General features: G+C 39.7%; 1 pseudogene; it reads right to left on the reverse strand.

Moving 5' to 3' along the window:
* Nucleotides 1-221: 221 nt before the first annotated feature.
* Nucleotides 222-18,933, reverse strand: LOC142106602 (NACHT, LRR and PYD domains-containing protein 3-like; annotated as a pseudogene).
* Nucleotide 18,934: the final 1 nt, after the last annotated feature.

The raw sequence follows: 18,934 nt of genomic DNA on the forward strand, positions 1-18,934 counted from the left end.
TATGGTGGAAACAACGAATCTAGTTCATCTTCAGTCATCCCTTGATGGTGACCCCTATCCATCAAACTACCATATGATCATCATCTTAGTCAAGATCCAGACAATGAGCAGTGATCTTAGCTACTGCCCGATGTGCTACAACAAGTTATATTTTCTCGAAGTTACTGAACTGAACTAGACATAAAAAATAGCAATTGGGCCTACCCTACATTTATACAATATTACTTGATGTGCTTGATAGTGTGTAGAACAGGTGCCAGTCTCTCCCAGCCCTCACTTTGAATATTACACTTCTGTAGATCAATTGTTTCTGTCTCTCTGCAGGATTTGAGAACAAAAGCCAACACTGTGCGGTCCATAGGTGTAAGATTATTAAAGCTGGAAAATGTAAAACTTATATTTGACCCCAAACATTCTTCTACTAGAAGCCTATTCTGGTTCTCAAAGAGGTAGACAAATATATTAAGACATTTCCCCATATCAAAGTTTCCATCTTTCACGACATCAGTAAGAGTTTTCTATAACCAACTGGTTACATCTTTCAAAGCTTTAATGGAAAATTCTCCTAAACATTTCAAAATGGATCTGGTAGAACTATCCAAAAAACCACAGAGAAAGCGGAGGAAAATTGCAGCTGGTCCATCTGTATATAACTCAGCTTTATTAAGTAAACTCTGCAACTTTTTAGGAGAATAGTCCAGATAATGGACCAGGGCAGCCAAAAACTCCTGGATGGTGAGATGTAAGAAGGAGAAGGTGACATTAGGAGGTTGGTCAGATTCTATCATAAAACTTGACGTGAGATGTGAGGAAGTGTCCACATTGAATGATCCCAGATCTCGTTCATCAAATACAATGAGGTTATTCATTACTCCATGTTCTGCCATCCACCCAATAGATGTCATCTGTTCCCGGGCATCTCGTATATCCTGGCTGTGATTGGACAGAATGTTGCTGACAAAAGTCACAAAGAGTTTTGTCACTGTTTTTGGCAATGATGACATCAGCTGATCAGTGGTTGTTGGTTGGGCTTTGAAGCACATTGATAATACTGTAGAGATGATCCAGCAGTACGATGGGATGTAACAGAAAGTGTATAGCGTGTCATTCTCCTGCACGTAATGAAACGCTTTCTCTGATAATTCCTTATTTTGGAAAAACATATCAAAGTACATTTGTCTTTCTTTAGGGAAGAATCCCATTATCTCAGTTATTCGCTGGAAAGCACCAGAATCGGTTGATGTCAGTTTGGTGGGGCGACTGGTTATTAGTACAAAACCCCCATTTAGCAGAGATTTTCATACTAAACTAACCACAATCGCACCAACATTTTCTATCTGCTTTATATTGTGACATAAATTTCTCAATCTGAAATCCATTTCGTGACTACTTTCATCTAAGCCATCAAATATAAATAGCAGTTTTTCTGGATCCTGTAAGATGTTTCTCAGCTGTCTCTGAAGATATAGATATTGTAGAAGGATCATCGTCTCCAAGCTGATCTTATCCAGTCTGTTGAGTTCCCGGAGTTTGAGGAAGATAAAAGAAAATATCTGATAGAGTTTTCCAGTCACCCAGTCGTAGAGGAACTTCTGCATCATTGTGGTCTTCCCTATTCCTGGTACTCCGCTCACCATCACTACACTTGGCTCACATTGTTTTTGGCGAGACCAGCGGAACAGCTTGTTAAGAGCTATATGTTCCAACATAAGACTTTCTTTTCTCATTATATCCTCATGGTTTCTCCCAGTCTATATGAGCTCGTGCTGAGCACGTTGTCTGAAATGATTGGTGGAGACAACAATAATGTTCACATAACGCTCAGTGATGTAGAATTTTTGCTGTTCCTGCATAGACCTCGGGGGTCTGCAGGGGCGCACCGAGGATTGTCCGGGGGGGGGGTTACTCCCCGCCGACCCCCCCAAAAAAAAAACCCGAGAGAGAGCTGTTGCGCATGCGCCCCTGCATGCGCAGCAGTTCCGTTCCGCCAGCGCTGTCCTATACAGCAGCCGTGGCGCTGTCTAAGAAGCGTCTGCGGCGGTGCTGTATACGATACAGCACCGCCGCGAACGCTTCTATGGCAGCGCCACGGCTGCTGTATAGGACAGTGGCCACTTAGTTAGCGCAAGGGGGGGTTTCTAGAGACTCAGAAACCCCCCCTGCGTGTGCCACTGGTCGTGCTCCACTAGATTCTGGGTTTTCTCCAGAAGATGTTGCTTGTGCTTTCTCTGAATATCTAAGAAAAAAAATAGTGAAATATAAACTTATAAATAACATAATGATAAAGCTTATGCTTCCTAATGTAGTTTGTTTCTTAATCCAAATTTCTCTCTCACTTTAAAATAAAATACTTACCATAATTATCTTAAAGGTTATCCACCATTAAGGTGTCTATTTAATAAAAGGCAAAAACCAATATATCTGGTTGTTTTTGCCAGTGATAACGCTTCACCCTATACATCAAGAGGCCACAGTTGGTAATAGCAGTGCCGGCGGTAACATTCATCAATACAAGTACCACTGCAATCCTTCTGTCATCACCATCTCAGGATAATCTTTGAATAAAGTATTTTTTCAATGGTCATTTTTTTTTGGTTTTTACATATTTTATAATTTTTTTTAATTAGAATTTTTTTTTAACTAAGTAGAACCGAAAGCTTAAGTCAAAAATACAAGTAAAACAAAAATTCTGAATTTGCTGGGAAACACCACGCTAGGTGGTGAGGCCAATCTTGCTATGATAATGAACCAGACATAAATAAGTAATTTAGATAATTTTACTAAAAAGATGCAAGGAGTGTCCAAGTAATAAAATATAATGTTGCTAACAGTTTCAAAGATAATCATTGCTTGCAACAAAACACAAATTAATATTCTTATACTTAGCAATGCTGAAAGGGTGGGGGGGTCAGGAACAAAGCACCTTGGCCTCCTTTGCGGGCCTGGCAGTGCCAGATTGGACAGCCCCATCTGCCCATTCACAACCCTACCTGAGCTGGAATGTGAGCAGGAGTATGTGACTGCATGAACCAATACCTTCCTATTGGTGTCCGCAGTGATACCCCATAAGCTGCACATGCAGCTCTAGCTTTTTATGTAGGCTGCACATGTAGCTTAGGGGGTGGTCTCAAGAAGTAGAATAAAGCATTTTTAGAATGTTGAAAGTTGACAGTTTTTCATGCATGCACCTTTATGCAAAGACTGGTATCACGATCTGCCTCCAGCTGCACTGCAGCATCTTCTCTGTGGATGCTGCGGTGTCTTCTGCACATTGTGCCTGCAAGGCGTTAATTCCTCATCTTTGAACTTGCATCCTAATCACCTGCGGCTGGTCTTTAAGAGGATATCTGTTTATCAATTGTCTTTGCTACTGCTGCTTCCTCTGTGAAATCCTTGTGATTTGATCCTGACCTGCTGTTAGGTATTTGACTTCTGCTTTTCCCTATATTTATGCACCTCCTCTGTGACCCAAAGCTCGGCTTTGTTCTGACCTTTTTCCTGCTTACTCCCTGATATACTTGTGGATCTCTTGGCTTCTGACCCCTGGCTTGCCTGACCTTTCTCCTGTCTGATTCCTCTGTGATATCCTGTGCCAGTAGTGCCAAACTTGGCAATCCAGACATCCTCTCTGCAGTCCTCTGTTAACTTGGACAACCAGAGTCTCCAGCTTTTAGCAAACCTGACAATCCAGACATCCTCTCTGCAGTCATCTGTTAACTTGGACAACCAGAACTACCAGCTTCCTAGCTTTCCTGGACACCCAGTTACCTGTACTGAATCTACACTTCACCAACCATGTCTGATATCCAGTAACCCTGTTCCTCAGCTACCCAGTAATCCTGGTATACTGGTTTTACTGTTTCCATGAACTTGTACCAACTGCCTTATCATTTACTGCATCTCTATTTTAACCTGTGTGACCTGTGTGAGCCATTTAATTTCACTTACGCTCTGTCCGGGGTTTTCATATTGGGAATCCTGACACCAGGCAAATCGGTAAGTTAGCCCTAGATGATCTACTTCCAGCTGAAACCAAACTGATATTGGTCCTATTACAGGAGGTTAAATCAATACTTCAAGCAGAACTCTGGGTTGCTGTGGTGGAATTTAAACATGAAGTTGTCAATAATTCAACTGATTATAACACATAAGAATAATAACCACACTGTGAAGATCCTGGAGCATGGCCACAACTCTGCTAAATCTTCTCTGCCTACTCAACCCTCAGATTTCCAAGTCACAATCTCCCTCACCACAAGGAAATTTGACTCCTGAGCCGGGCACCACAGCAAAGTAACTGGTGGAAGACTTTACCAGATAGCGCTGCTCTCTCCAACCTGATCTTGCACCTTTGACCTCTGTTGCTATTTTAAGGTCCGTTGCTGTTAGCTGCTTGTCGAAAAACAAAGAAAACCAAACCATCACAATCAAAGAATAGAAAAAAATAATGAGAATAAAAAAGGTGGCTATGAGAGACACCCACACTGTCTGGTATGTCTATCGTGTCACTGATACAAACTCACTTTCCTGATGGCGCTAGTGAGGTTGTGATTATATATAATAAATGATAAAAAGCTGCAGTCACAAGGTAGTGAATATACCTTAACTAATATTGGATGTATACCATCAAGGAACTTGTTCTGACATATCGGGCTAAATCCTTGGCCAGTACTGCACGAATCAGTTCTGTTCAGTAACAAGTAACACACCATTGTACTATCATTGTGCCTATTGCTAGAAGAATCAGTGCAGTGATATCGACTTGGTCTTTTCCACACTGTTTTAGCTGTTCCACAGGACACATCAATTATCATCAAAACACTGCAGTGTTCAACTTGGAATCACCATCATACCATCAATCGTGAGTAGCTGGTTGATTATCCAGCTTTATGATCCACGTTCAAGCTGGTTCACTTTTTCATTATACAATATATTGACTTGATTTTTTGATTTATATGCCAATATCTTTTTCAGCTCTCTTCACAACTCAGGAATTGTGTTAATTCTTTTGTATATTTTCTTATAGTAACTGTATTACACTTGTGATTGTTTTTATACATGCTATGTTTATCATGTGTGTTACATGATCAGGTTTATCCCAGTTTACATCAAGATCCTATATAGGATCTTGTGACTAAATGAGTTTGATAACCCTGTGAGCATGTCTCATTTCTCACATAATGTGGATTATAGTACTTTTTATAGCCCATGCTGTTTGTTCCCCAGCTCACCAGACTACAACTGCATTGTCCAATAACATGTGGCTAAGGGGACATTGTAGTTCAGTGTACATATGTATATTGTTTATTGTATATTGATAACTTGAAGTAAGGTTGCTATTCATTGTCTTTAAAGTGAAGCCAAGGGGATTATGGGTAGGGATCAGGTTGCCATGTTTTCCAACAGTGACTCCCTGGGCGCTTGAAACAGAGGGTACAGTAAAGATAGCAAAAACAAATTTATTAAGGGCAGTTAAACATATAACAGCCCTTCCGTGTATTTACACTGACACAGTAGTATTAAACCAGCACATAGAAGTACCATCCAAAGGCTAACAATGTCCGTGTCAATCCCAGATAGATCAACATGGACCATGGGTAACACAAGTCTTGGACAGGGCTAATATTCGTCCACTTTCATGCCCAAGAAACGATTGCAGCCAATCTGTGTCAAAACCGGAAAGTGCACAAATCTCCTTATGATCTGTCAGCCGACAGTAGGTTCCAGCGGAGAAAACTTGAAAAGGACCTTGTAATAGTGGACTTACCCTTGGTCATATAGGGCCAATCTTGTCCTCTCAGGTCCTTACTTGTTACCAGGAACAAACGATAACTCCGTTCCCAATGTGCTAGAGAGCAATGTAGCAACCTGGAAGTTGCTGACAATCTCGTGGTCGGCGAAGTTGCGCATGCGCATGCGTGACCAGGTCCGTTTGCTATCCACAGCGGTGGTGAAAGTCAGTTTGTGTTGCCCTAAACGGGCAAAGGTAGGTCGACCCAACGCGTTTCGCACTATGCTTCTTCAGGGATCAATAGTGTACTGCTGGCCACAGATGGAGTTAAATACATAACTTCCTAAAAATCCTCCAATGGGTAGTGGCCTGGGCTGAGTCTGTCAGTGACGGACAGGTGGATTGTCCAATCCTCAAGTAATATAGTCATTCAGGATAGGGATAGATTTCCCCTTTGTTTGGTAAACATCGTCCACGTGTTTACCAGTAGAATCAAAAGAACTGAACTTCATTATTTCATGCCGAATAAGCTGATTCATCATAAAGAGCCAGAATAAAGTCATTTTCAGTAAACACAGTTGCATTATATCCTGCTATTCTTACTGTTTTGTTAAGTACAAATGTAAATCACTATTAAAAGGAACAACGTGGGTACAGATCATTAAGCCATACATTATTCCTTAACGGGATTCTGTTGGATTATTTCCGTTATCCTTAATATCTGGCACAGGTAAAAGGCATTTATAATTAGCCACTTATACATATACTAGATGACCATTCTCAACATGTGGAGTTAAAAAAACTCCTGGTTAACGTATCACTTGAAAAGAGATAATAGTTAAAATGTAAAAAGTAGTAGTCCTAATCTAATATGGGGTGGGCACTATGTGGCCAATGATGTTAATGGAGAAAGTGGTTAAGCTCAAAATCTATATTCAGGCCTTTTGGTGTAAGGGTCTTGACACTGAATATTAGTTTGGACTCCTCCCTAGACATAAGCTTATGACGTATCTCTATCTTCATTAATCCAGACTAATATTGCAATGCTAAATAGTAGGCAATATCTCTATGTACAACTATAGGCTAATATTGCAATGCTAAATAGTAGGCAATATCTCTATGTACAACTATAGGCTTGACATTAAGGGTAACATCAGTCCTAATGAATACTGACGATTTTCATCTAATGGTAGCGTAGGCTGTTTCAATGGGAGTTACACACCATGAGTGTGATTTCCAATAGACAGCTCATATATATCCCTGCATAATCAAATGTGCCTGTTGGTGCACTGCACAATGCAACCTGTTACACTATATAGTTCTGTTGTTGCTAGCCTTTAGGGAAGTTATCTCTCACAATATTAGATAGTCCATTGGGGATTATAACACAGCCATAATTTTGGCAATACCGCTGCATGAAGGGATATACCCGAGAGGAATCCCTGCAATATAACTTAGTGAGAACCTTTTGGAACTCTCAATATTGGTCACGCACATTGCAATATCAATGCACGCAGAGATATATTTGAGAGAAAACATACCGATACTACTTTGGTGGATTACAGCCCTATTAAGCTATCTAGCAACAATGGTTTTATAAATTAGATCGACTCTACTAATACAATAAAGGTTTAACACATTGTGGCATGTGTACCAGCTTGAGACACAGATTCAATTGTTTGGTTATTTACATCTAGAGTGGGATCATATGTGAAGTAATCACCCTCATATATAGGTACTGCATTGTATGCTATATCCTTCTGATGATGTATCAATCCAACGGAACCGCCCGCTACCATTACTATTGAATTAAAATATTAACATAACATATTTGGTATTTCCTCTTACTTATACATTATGAGAGATTTAAAAATAATGGAAGCGTTTCACACATAAAGACACGCTCGGATCTCAATTTTTGTGGAATTCATACCATCTTATGTTAGTCATAGAGATAATTGCCTAGGCTTTTTCTGGAGAGACACTTTATATCAGGTCTTGATGGTCTTATGAATTGTCATAATAGAAATATACAATTAGAGGACCAGACCTAAACTATAAATACCAACTATAGTACAACACCAGTTTTTCATTTAAAAAAAAGATCGGCCACCACCCCCTTTTTTTGGGTCATCTTTTAATTCTCTTTACACATATTTTCAATTCTATTCACTTGTATATTTTAATTCACCGATCCAGGTGGGATTTAGTTATTTGTCTATGTCAAAAATTTTTAAGTACATATAAATAAAGTTGATTTTATACTGACATATTTCTTTCGGACAGGAGTGCCTCACACACTACTTTGTTCAGTTGATATTTATTATCACCTGTACCTGTTATTCTCTAGATATTTCTAGTTATGAGAGCACCCCCTCAAAGCATGTATTACAATTAAACATATTTAATTGAGGTTTGTCCAGACCTTGGAGCGGATTGGTTCATTTTTTCTTTTCTAACCATTGACAGACTCAGCCCAGGCCACTACCCATTGGAGGATTTTTAGGAAGTTATGTATTTAACTCCAGCTGTGGCCAGCAGTACACTATTGATCCCTGAAGAAGCATAGTGCGAAACGCGTTGGGTCGACCTACCTTTGCCCGTTTAGGGCAACACAAACTGACTTTCACCACCGCTGTGGATAGCAAACGGACCTGGTCACGCATGCGCATGCGCAACTTCACCGACCACGAGATTGTCAGCAACTTCCGGGTTGCTACATCGCTCTCTAGCACATTGGGAACGGAGTTATCGTTTGTTCCTGGTAACAAGTAAGGACCTGAGAGGACAAGATTGGCCCTATATGACCAAGGGTAAGTCCCCTATTACAAGGTCCTTTTCAAGTTTTCTCTGCTGGAACCTACTGTCGGCTGACAGACCATAAGGAGATTTGTGCACTTTCCGGTTTTGACACAGATTGGCTGCAATCGTTTCTTGGGCATGAAAGTGGACTAATATTAGCCCTGTCCAAGACTTGTGTTACCCATGGTCCATGTTGATCTATCTGGGATTGACACGGACATTGTTAGCCTTTGGATGGTACTTCTATGTGCTGGTTTAATACTACTGTGTCAGTGTAAATACACGGAAGGGCTGTTATATGTTTAACTGCCCTTAATAAATTTGTTTTTGCTATCTTTACTGTACCCTCTGTTTCAAGCGCCCAGGGAGTCACTGTTGGAAAATTTAATATTAACTTAGGGTTGAGCTATCCCTATCATCCCCCTACTCCCAGGTGGCTGCTCGTCCACTGATTAAGACACAAATAGGGAGCGCTGAACAACATTTCTATTATTATTCCAATTTAGCTCACTTGGTTTAGCTGCACCCTATTGTTCATTACTGACAGGCATGATACACACGTGGAGGAAAGAAAGAGTGGCCAGGTTAGATGGCCTCTTTTCTACTAAAAGGGACATAGCTCCTGTTATAACAGAAAACTACGAAAACACTTTCTGCGATAATTTTCTGAAATATGAGTCCTTACTTACGCAAGAACTGAAACAATGGTGGGAAGTAGCCACCCTATTAAAATACCTAGAGCATAATATTATCCCTAGAGGTTTACGTATCACCAAGAGACCCACATTTAATCAACACAATGAATCTTTTATGAAATCATGGAATAAAATTTTGGGGTCCTGCTCAGCAGCCCTGATTAAACTCATCATTTCTGATAGACAGCTATCACTTACCAGTTTAGAGGAGGAAATCACCCTCGTACACAATAGACTTAAGCCAGTGCAACACCTTGAAGATTATATAAATTTAGAAACCCTTACCATTAACAAAATTAAAGGAATAGAAGAGGACATTATTAGAATTAAAGAGAGTAAGTTCGCCAGGGACAAACAAGATTATGAGAACCCACCTAAACAAGGGAATAGCAATAGGAACCAATTCCCACATCAGTACAATAACAAGCACTTTTCTGCTAGACACAAGTATTCAAACAATTCAGGGCCCCCTAGGTCACCATGTCAGCAAAGTAACCAACAATACTCTGCTAGACAGCAATACTCAAGTGATTCAAGGCCCCCTAGGTCACCACTCATAAAAAATATCCGAGAACAGGAAAAGGGAAGAGGTTCTACAAACCACTTAACCCTAGGAACCTAAGCTTTAAAATTCCCCACCCATCCAATGACAGACCTTATCATCCCAAACTAGCTTCAGATAGTTTCAATAAAGGGAGAGATTCTTACTTTAAAGGAAATTACTAACACCCAATCCACACTCTGTCACAAAATTAACCAAGCTGAACCACTTTCCAGACCACATCTGGAAAAAGAGGTAGAGGACAATTTGACCCTTTTTTTAGAACTAGCAGAGACCCCTGCAGATCTCCCCAGCACATGTCTGTCCAACAATTCTCTACTCGGCCCAACAACCACCATTCACCAAAAAGATCAAACCCCATTAAGCAGAAAGAGACCAAAACCACTAGAGGAGGAAGAGGAGGTAGAACTTCAAGGGGCAAGACCGAAAGTAAGAAAACAACCCTGAAAGAAAAAGGTATATTTAATCTGAGTAGCACCATGCTGACTACAGCGCAGACAAGTGTCCTAGATAAAGGCCTTAAATTTGCCCCGCAACAATCCTTGAATAAATTTGATGTGTATATAAACCTGCATAAGTTCGTACGGAAACTTACTCTAAAAAAGTTTTTTGCTGGGATGGGCAGAACAGTTACACAGGAAGAGTCACTCACCCAGCATAAGAACTATGTACACACAAATCTTAAAGACAAATCTACATTCTATCCACAACATGTTAAAGGCCCTTTTATCACTGCCTTTCAAAAATTAGTGGAATCAGACATTGACAAATTGCCTATTAATAGACATAATCACAAAAACAATAACCTCAGTATTAGGGAAAAGAAGGCCCTAAAGGACCTCCAAACCAATCCGGAGTTAATCATCAAACCTGCAGATAAGGGTGGAGGCATTATTATTCAGGACAAAGAACAATACCTTAAAGAGCTGAATAGACAGCTTAATGACAGAACCACCTATGTACCTTTGAAATCAGACCCCACTAAACTCTACCAAAAAGAACTTTTTGACGTCCTCACTCCTGCCCTTCAAAAGGGAATACTCAAGAAAGCAGAGTTTGATTATCTTTACGTTAAATTTCCCAGAATACCGGTTATATACCACCTTCTCAAAATTCACAAATCACTACTAAATCCACCAGGTAGACCAATTGTTTCGGGTATTGGGTCATTAACCACACATATTTCTAGCTATATAGACTCCTTCCTCCAACCTTTGGTCTCCACCCAAAAAAGCTATCTTAAAGACACTGGACAAGTTTTAGAAAAACTTAGGGGTATTAATTGGCAGGAAGGCTATATTTTGGCCACCTGCAATGTCACCTCATTATATACTGTCATCGAACACAGCACTGGCTGTGCCCATGTTCGGGACATCCTTACTCATGAATCCACTCTTGCACTAGAACAGATAGAGTTCATCCTAGATGCTATTTCCTTTACCTTGGACCATAACTATTTTTGGTCTGAGGGGTCATTCTACAAACAGGTTCACGGGACAACAATGGGCGCGAAATTTGCGCCCAGCTACGCGAACCTGTTTGTGGCTGTTTGGGAAAACATGGCCATTTGGAACAACAACCCATACCTACAACACCTTAAACTCTGGTGTCGCTACATCGATGACATCCTATTCATTTGGACAGGAGATAAACATGACCTTACCCTCTTCCTTGAGTACATAAATAAGAATAGCCTCAATCTGCATTTTACATCTAGCACTAGTACTGAATCTATCAATTTTTTAGATCTGCAGATTTTTGTTGACAATAACACACTAGAGACCAGAACCTTTTTTAAGGAGGTCGACTCCAATTCATATATTCCCTCTGATAGCAGCCACCATGCGAATTGGCTGCGAAACATCCCCAAAGGGCAATTCATGCGAATTAGACGTAATTGTTCGAAAATCGAGGATTACAACACTCAGGCCGAAGTTTTGAAAAATCGGTTTCTAGAAAGAAACTACGAACAATTGCCCATAGAAGAAGCCATTTCTGCTGTCAGGGATATTGATAAGGAGAGTATCCTGAACAATAAAAGAGACAAAATACCATTTATAGAGATCCCCTTTATCAACCAATACAACAAGGATGCCAAAAGAATTGAGCAAATTGTAAAAGAGCATTGGAAGGTTTTGTTGGAAGACGAAAAACTAAAGGGTTACATTCCTGACAAACCAAGGTTTATATATACAAAAGCCCGAAGTTTAAGAACAAAATTAGTTCAAAGTACCATTCCACCCAGCCTACCCAGTAATACTAACACCTGGCTTAACGAGAATAGAACTGGGTTCTACCACTGCAATAGATGTGGAGCTTGCAGGGAGAGTAATACCAGTTCCACTAAACCCACTACCCATTTCACATCCTATAGCACGGGGGAGCTTTTCCCTATAGAGGACAAGATCACTTGCGACACCACAGGGGTTGTTTACCTTTTGCAATGCCCCTGTGGGTTACAGTATATAGGTAGAACTATTAGGAAATTACACATCCGCATTTCCGAGCATCAGAGGAATATACGGAATGGGTTCGATAAGCATAGTGTATCTGATCACTTTGCTAACCACCACTCAAAGGACCCTTCTCTGCTCAAATTCATGGGAATAAAAAAAGTTTCAAAGCCTTGGAGGGGCGGTGATTATATTAAGCTTATGTCTAGTCCAAACTAATATTCAGTGTCAAGACCCTTACACCAAAAGGCCTGAATATAGATTTTGAGCTTAACCACTTTCTCCATTAACATCATTGGCCACATAGTGCCCACCCCATATTAGATTAGGACTACTACTTTTTACATTTTAACTTTTATCTCTTTTCAAGTGATACGTTAACCAGGAGTTTTTTTTAACTCCACATGTTGAGAATGGTCATCTAGTATATGTATGAGTGGCTAAGGAGCTATACGTATCTCTATCTTCATTATAAATGCCTTTTACCTGTGCCAGATATTAAGGATAACGGGAATAATCCAACAGAATCCCGTTAAGGAATAATGTATGGCTTAATGATCTGTACCCACGTTGTTCCTTTTAATAGTGATTTACATTTGTACTTAACAAAACAGTAAGAATAGCAGGATATAATGCAACTGTGTTTACTGAAAATGACTTTATTCTGGCTCTTTATGATGAATCAGCTTATTCGGCATGAAATAATGAAGTTCAGTTCTTTTGATTCTACTGGTAAACACGTGAACGATGTTTACCAAACAAAGGGGAAATCTATTCCTATCCTGAATGACTATATTACTTGAGGATTGGACAATCCACCTGTCCGTCATTGACAGACTCAGCCCAGGCCACTACCCATTGGAGGATTTTTAGGAAGTTATGTATTTAACTCCAGCCGTGGCCAGCAGTACACTATTGATCCCTGAAGAAGCATAGTGCGAAACGCATTGGGTCGACCTACCTTTGCCCGTTTAGGGCAACACAAACTGACTTTCACCACCGCTGTGGATAGCAAACGGACCTGGTCACGCATGCGCATGCGCAACTTCGCCGACCACGAGATTGTCAGCAACTTCCGGGTTGCTACATTGCTCTCCAGCACATTGGGAACGGAGTTATCGTTTGTTCCTGGTAACAAGTAAGGACCTGAGGGGACAAGATTGGCCCTATATGACCAAGGGTAAGTCCCCTATTACAAAGTCCTTTTCAAGTTTTCTCCGCTGGAACCTACAGTCGGCTGACAGACCATAAGGAGATTTGTGCACTTTCCGGTTTTGACACAGATTGGCTGCAATCGTTTCTTGGGCATGAAAGTGGACTAATATTAGCCCTGACCAAGACTTGTGTTACCCATGGTCCATGTTGATCTATCTGGGATTGACACGGATATTGTTAGCCTTAGGATGGTACTTCTATGTGCTGGTTTAATACTACTGTGTCAGTGTAAATACACGGAAGGGCTGTTATATGTTTAACTGCCCTTAATAAATTTGTTTTTGCTATCTTTACTGTACCCTCTGTTTCAAGCACCCAGGGAGTCACTGTTGGAAAATTTAATATTAACTTAGGGTTGAGCTATCCCTATCATCCCCCTACTCCCAGGTGGCTGCTCGTCCACTGATTAAGACACAAAGAGGGAGCGCTGAACAACATTTCTATTTTTATCAGGTTGCCTGAGTAGGAAAACTAATTCGTTTCCATTGTTCTCACCGGGCTAGTCCAGACAGGCCATCTAGCAGGGGAGGTTCTCTGAAAGGACAGCTCATCTTCACCCCCCTGTCCAACCCCCCCCCCCCCGCCCCCCTAGTCCAGCACTGACCAATGGTTAAGTAGAATAGACGCAGGGGTTTGCCCAGGGAGGGGAAAGACTGTGGAAATTAGACCTGTGATATATAAGAAAACAACTCCAAGGGGGAGGGGTGGTCATGCTTGGATTTCATTCAGGAAGGTGCAAGATGGAGTTTTGAATTGTCGTTTTCTAACTCGAGTCTATATATGCAGCTGAGAGGGATCCATGGGTCATGAAGTCTGAACAGCAGGTGGCTATATCTCCTTAAGTTATTGGGGTAAGGGACAGATGATGTGGTAAATCTGCCTGGCATTTATTTACTGTGTGTACATAATATTGTAGTGTGATTTGTATGACAATAAATATACTGTTGTATTTTTATAACTGCATTTTGCCTGAGTGACCAATACGAATCCTAGAAGGTACTGGGTAGCACTGGGCCAGATAAACCCGGTATCTTCACAGATCTATATTAATAAATGTGATTTTATATATATACTACATTATCTGTAGACACACTTTTTTTCTTGTACAATCAAAGAATGCTGTATAAAACATGTGGTTAATAAATATAAACAAATGACTATATCCAAATATTTCAGGGCAGGACCTTTACACCATACTCAGCAAAATAATTATTTACCTTTCAGTTCTGGAGTCGTGTATCCAAACTCATCCAATAGTATCTGAAACTTCAGTCGGTCACCTAAATGGATGAAAACACTTAATTTTAACAAATGTTAGAATAACTATGGTGAAAATTCATTAAGTGTTTCTATTATATCCACTAGGCAAAACAAAAATAGTTTTGCAATGGTTGACGCTTTTGCTTTTGACTAGCGCCTGAGCTCATTAATATATTCAGTCTTCATCTCCTGCTCCTCCTGTTTATATTCAGGCACACTTCCTACTCCCTAACTCCTTCTTCTACTAATATTAGACACCTTGTTGACTTTGCACAATCAAACAATGAAAGATCCCCACAAATTCAAATGGGACAAGGACATAAGGGAGACTCTGGACCCTGAAGAGTGGAAGAGTATAATAGAAAACATAGCCAAAGATTCAATTTGCTTTTACATAAAGGAAAACCCTTATATAGATTGTATTTTTTCCTGACATGAAAACATACAATCCTAGTTTCTTGACATATCGATTGGTAAATCGTAAATATGCCGGATCCTGTCCTCCACCTCCTTTACTGAGCCAGAACTGAATTAGGAAGCTTCTGGCCGGTAATAGTCAGCTGTGGTTCAGTAACATGACAAGCCAGGCTCGGAGAAGCACTACAGGAAAGCTGCAGATATGATTTGCAGCAGTAGCTGCTCATCACTGTTTAATGCACCAATCAGCTGCCACTATATGCAGTTAAAATATGTATCATAAAGTGGAAAGCATGGGGGAATGTGTGATGCGTGGTTTATATAACATTATGTGTATAATGTAACTGGCAATTGGGTTGTACAACATAGCTGTCATGGCATTAGGCATGTGAAATTGCATTAAATGACTGGACCAGAAACCACCTTGTATTGGGCCACACAAAATCAGGAAAAGCTTCCAGACCCTATAAACTATTCTGTCTTTTTCAGACTACATTAGCGCCTAGAGAAACTTTGCCCCGTACTCTACCACACCCGAGAGATTCTTACACACTGAACCTGAATGATTGATGGTGACAGATGGGGTGGATTGAGTATCTAGGAAACTGCTGATCTCTTGCATTTTAATGCACAAAAGTCTTTAGATTTTAATGGTGGACAAAACATCCAGTGAGAGGCAGTTCTGTGGGCAAAAACACCTTGTTAGTTAGAGAGGTCAGCAGAGAATAGCAGAGTGGTTTAAGCTAACAGGAAGACAACAGTAACTGACATAACCATGTGATACAACAGTGGAATGCAGAAGACATCTCTGAACATACAGCACGTTGACATACAGATGGTAGGGTCAGAATTTGGCATAAACAACATGAATCCACAGATCCATCCCACCTTTTGTCAATGGGCCCCTTAATACCAACTGAACATTGTTTAAATGCCACAGCCTGAGGTTGTTAACCCTTTATGGGCACAGTCTGCCCATCTTCTAGTGACTATTTCCAGCAGGATAATGTGTCAAGTCACAAAGCACGAACATGACAATGAATTCGGTGTACTCCAACGGCCTCCACAGTCACCAGATCTCCATCCGATAGCACATCTTTGGGATGTGGTGAAACGGGAGATTTGCAAAATAAATTTCTAGGGAATGTTTCCAGCACCTTATTGAATCCATGCCCTGAAACATCCAGGTTGTTTTGGGGGCAGAGGAGGGTCATACCCAGTGCTAAAAAGGTGTATCTAATAATTTTAATAAAGTCCACTTTTTCCAAAATGGTCCACAAGATTAGTTACCTCCGTGATGCATTTCATCCAGTACTGACAGTAAATTAGGATGTGGATGATAGGCCTTTAGAGCATAGAGGCATTTCCAGAATCCTATCACAGCTTCTCTTCCTGCTTCCAAAATATCTTGTACCAACCTCTCAGCAAATATAGAGTCACCAAGAACTTCTTTCATTGACAAATAGCGCTAGATAGAAAACAAGATAAGAAAAACACAATTTTAAACAAATTTACCTCTTAACTTCTTAATTATTTGAGACAACTACCGACATATTAGGATAAAACATTATAGGTCATTATAATTTAACCAATTATTTGCAGAGGTATTCAGCCCCTTTGCGGCCGTACCAATTTTCTTGTTTTGGTGATATGACTAATTAATTCATTAAATAATGTATTTAATTATTGAGCTGATAACATTCATATATACCAAGTGTGGTGCATAGCCTTTTTTGTTGCATAAATAGCATGATCATGTGCATTATAACTACAAGCTCAAAATTGGGCTTCCAATTCCAGATTAATAAAAAAAAACAAAGATCAAAAATATAAAACTCCAAATTCAGGGATTATTAGCATAAAAGATGAATACATATTGTCCTTCTTTTCTGATTACCCCCAAGCAGTATATTCTCCAGATATTCCAAAAAATAAACAGTAGCTCCGTCACAAATAAAAAAAACAGAATGTCTGCCTACCTGCCAATACTAGGTTTGCTCCTAAGGGGCCTTTCCAAGTATATTGGTCCTCAAAGAGTCCCCTATATAACTTTGCAAAACTTGGAACAAAGTTAGTGGCCATGGCAGTCTCCAGTGTTTGCAAATAAAATTGTGAATCAAGCATAAAATAATTGTGGCATAAAATGCAAAGAATAGATATTGCGTCTGTGAGAGATTTTCATGGCTGAGTAAGAAATATTCTACCACCAAGATCCCACTTTAATGTGGAAAAATAACAAAAAGAATCGGAGGTCAATGTGATTCTGCAGTTTACGAAGAGCAGAAAATTAAAGATTTTCTTTGTAAAGCAAAATAAAGTTATGTTCTCTGGTTTTCCAGGGAGAACTGACAAAATAGAGCATGATAATGCTTCTTAGCCTGGCAAAAGGATAAACCTGAAAGAATACCAGAAGATTGAAATGAAGCTACAAGTAATAAAAAAAAAGAAAATGTAATGTAACTCTACTGTGCTTCTCCCAAAATACAGTTGTCTAATCAGTGTGATTAAATGTTCTCTCTACATTTATTGATCACGTTATACCAATGGTTGAAGAGCTGAGAGGGAATAATTAATGCCTGATACATTAGTACAATCAATTCAAAAATTGTATTGCTGAGTCTTCTACCCCTAATGGCCTCATCCAATATCCATGAACATTCAATCCATAAGACACAAGCTGGGAGGGGGAATGTGTGACAAAGTGTCTGGTTTTGTTGCAGAACAATGCTGCCTTAGTCCAAGATTGTTGTACAGCATGTACCCTGGTAGATGGAATAGGTAGGCCCAGAGAGATCTGTGCTTGTGTAGGTCCCAAGAAGACTTGTGTAATTTTTTTAAGGTCTCTGGGTCTGGAGAAACATAGAGGGACGTTTGCTCCATTCCATGCAACCAACTGCACAGGAAATCCAGAACATGTTTTCTCCTAATTTCTGACCAATCCAAGTCTACGGTGTAGTACTGTGCAGAGCTGAATTACAAGTATTGACGCAGCTGAGGCATTGAAGGTGTATTATATACCTCAGGTTTGCAGAGAGTTAATCTCTTCCATTCCAGAGACGGCAAAGACCTGTACTTCTCAAAAAAGCCAGACATTCTCGACAAAGGTATATTGTTCCTGAATTAATCAAACTATGTTTTGTTTTATCAAGTTGGAGTGGAGAAGCCTCACAGTGGTAAATAAGACGCTGGTTATTTAGTAAGCAGTAAGTTGCAAGAAATTTGTTTCTGTTTTGTGCTATAGTCCTATTGTATGGACAACAAAACCGACAGACAACTGCCTTTAAATAGATCACTTTTGTCAAAAACTATTTTCCAAAAATACTGTAGAAAGTGATCCTAAAACATTAATCTTAATCCCCCTTCCTCTTTATCACTTATGTAAAAAGCATAACAATTGCAGTAATTAAAAGAGTAGGACATTTCAAGTATTTAATAACACTGTTAGATTATAAAGAAATACAAGACAAATTGACAAAATTAGATTGTAGTTTCAAGATTATTGCTCTAGTGTCACTAAATGAACTTGGTTTGGAAAAAATATTTTTATATAGTGAAAATTATTTAAACAGTAACATTTATTGGTACATATGCTAACAGTCCCTATACCTCTGGCTTGAGTTTAGTCCATATTCTCAGTTCACTGAGTAAATGACGAGTGTTTAAGGACTCTATGATGTAGATAAGATTGTCTCTGTAATATTCATATATCATCCTCAGCTCTGAATCTTTATATTGATATAAACGCTGATGAAACTTCTCGGCGTCGTCTAAATAGATTTGAAGAAGAAAATATGTCATT

This window comes from Mixophyes fleayi, chromosome 11, assembly GCF_038048845.1.
Source record: "Mixophyes fleayi isolate aMixFle1 chromosome 11, aMixFle1.hap1, whole genome shotgun sequence".
Classification (NCBI taxonomy): Eukaryota; Metazoa; Chordata; class Amphibia; order Anura; family Limnodynastidae; genus Mixophyes; species Mixophyes fleayi.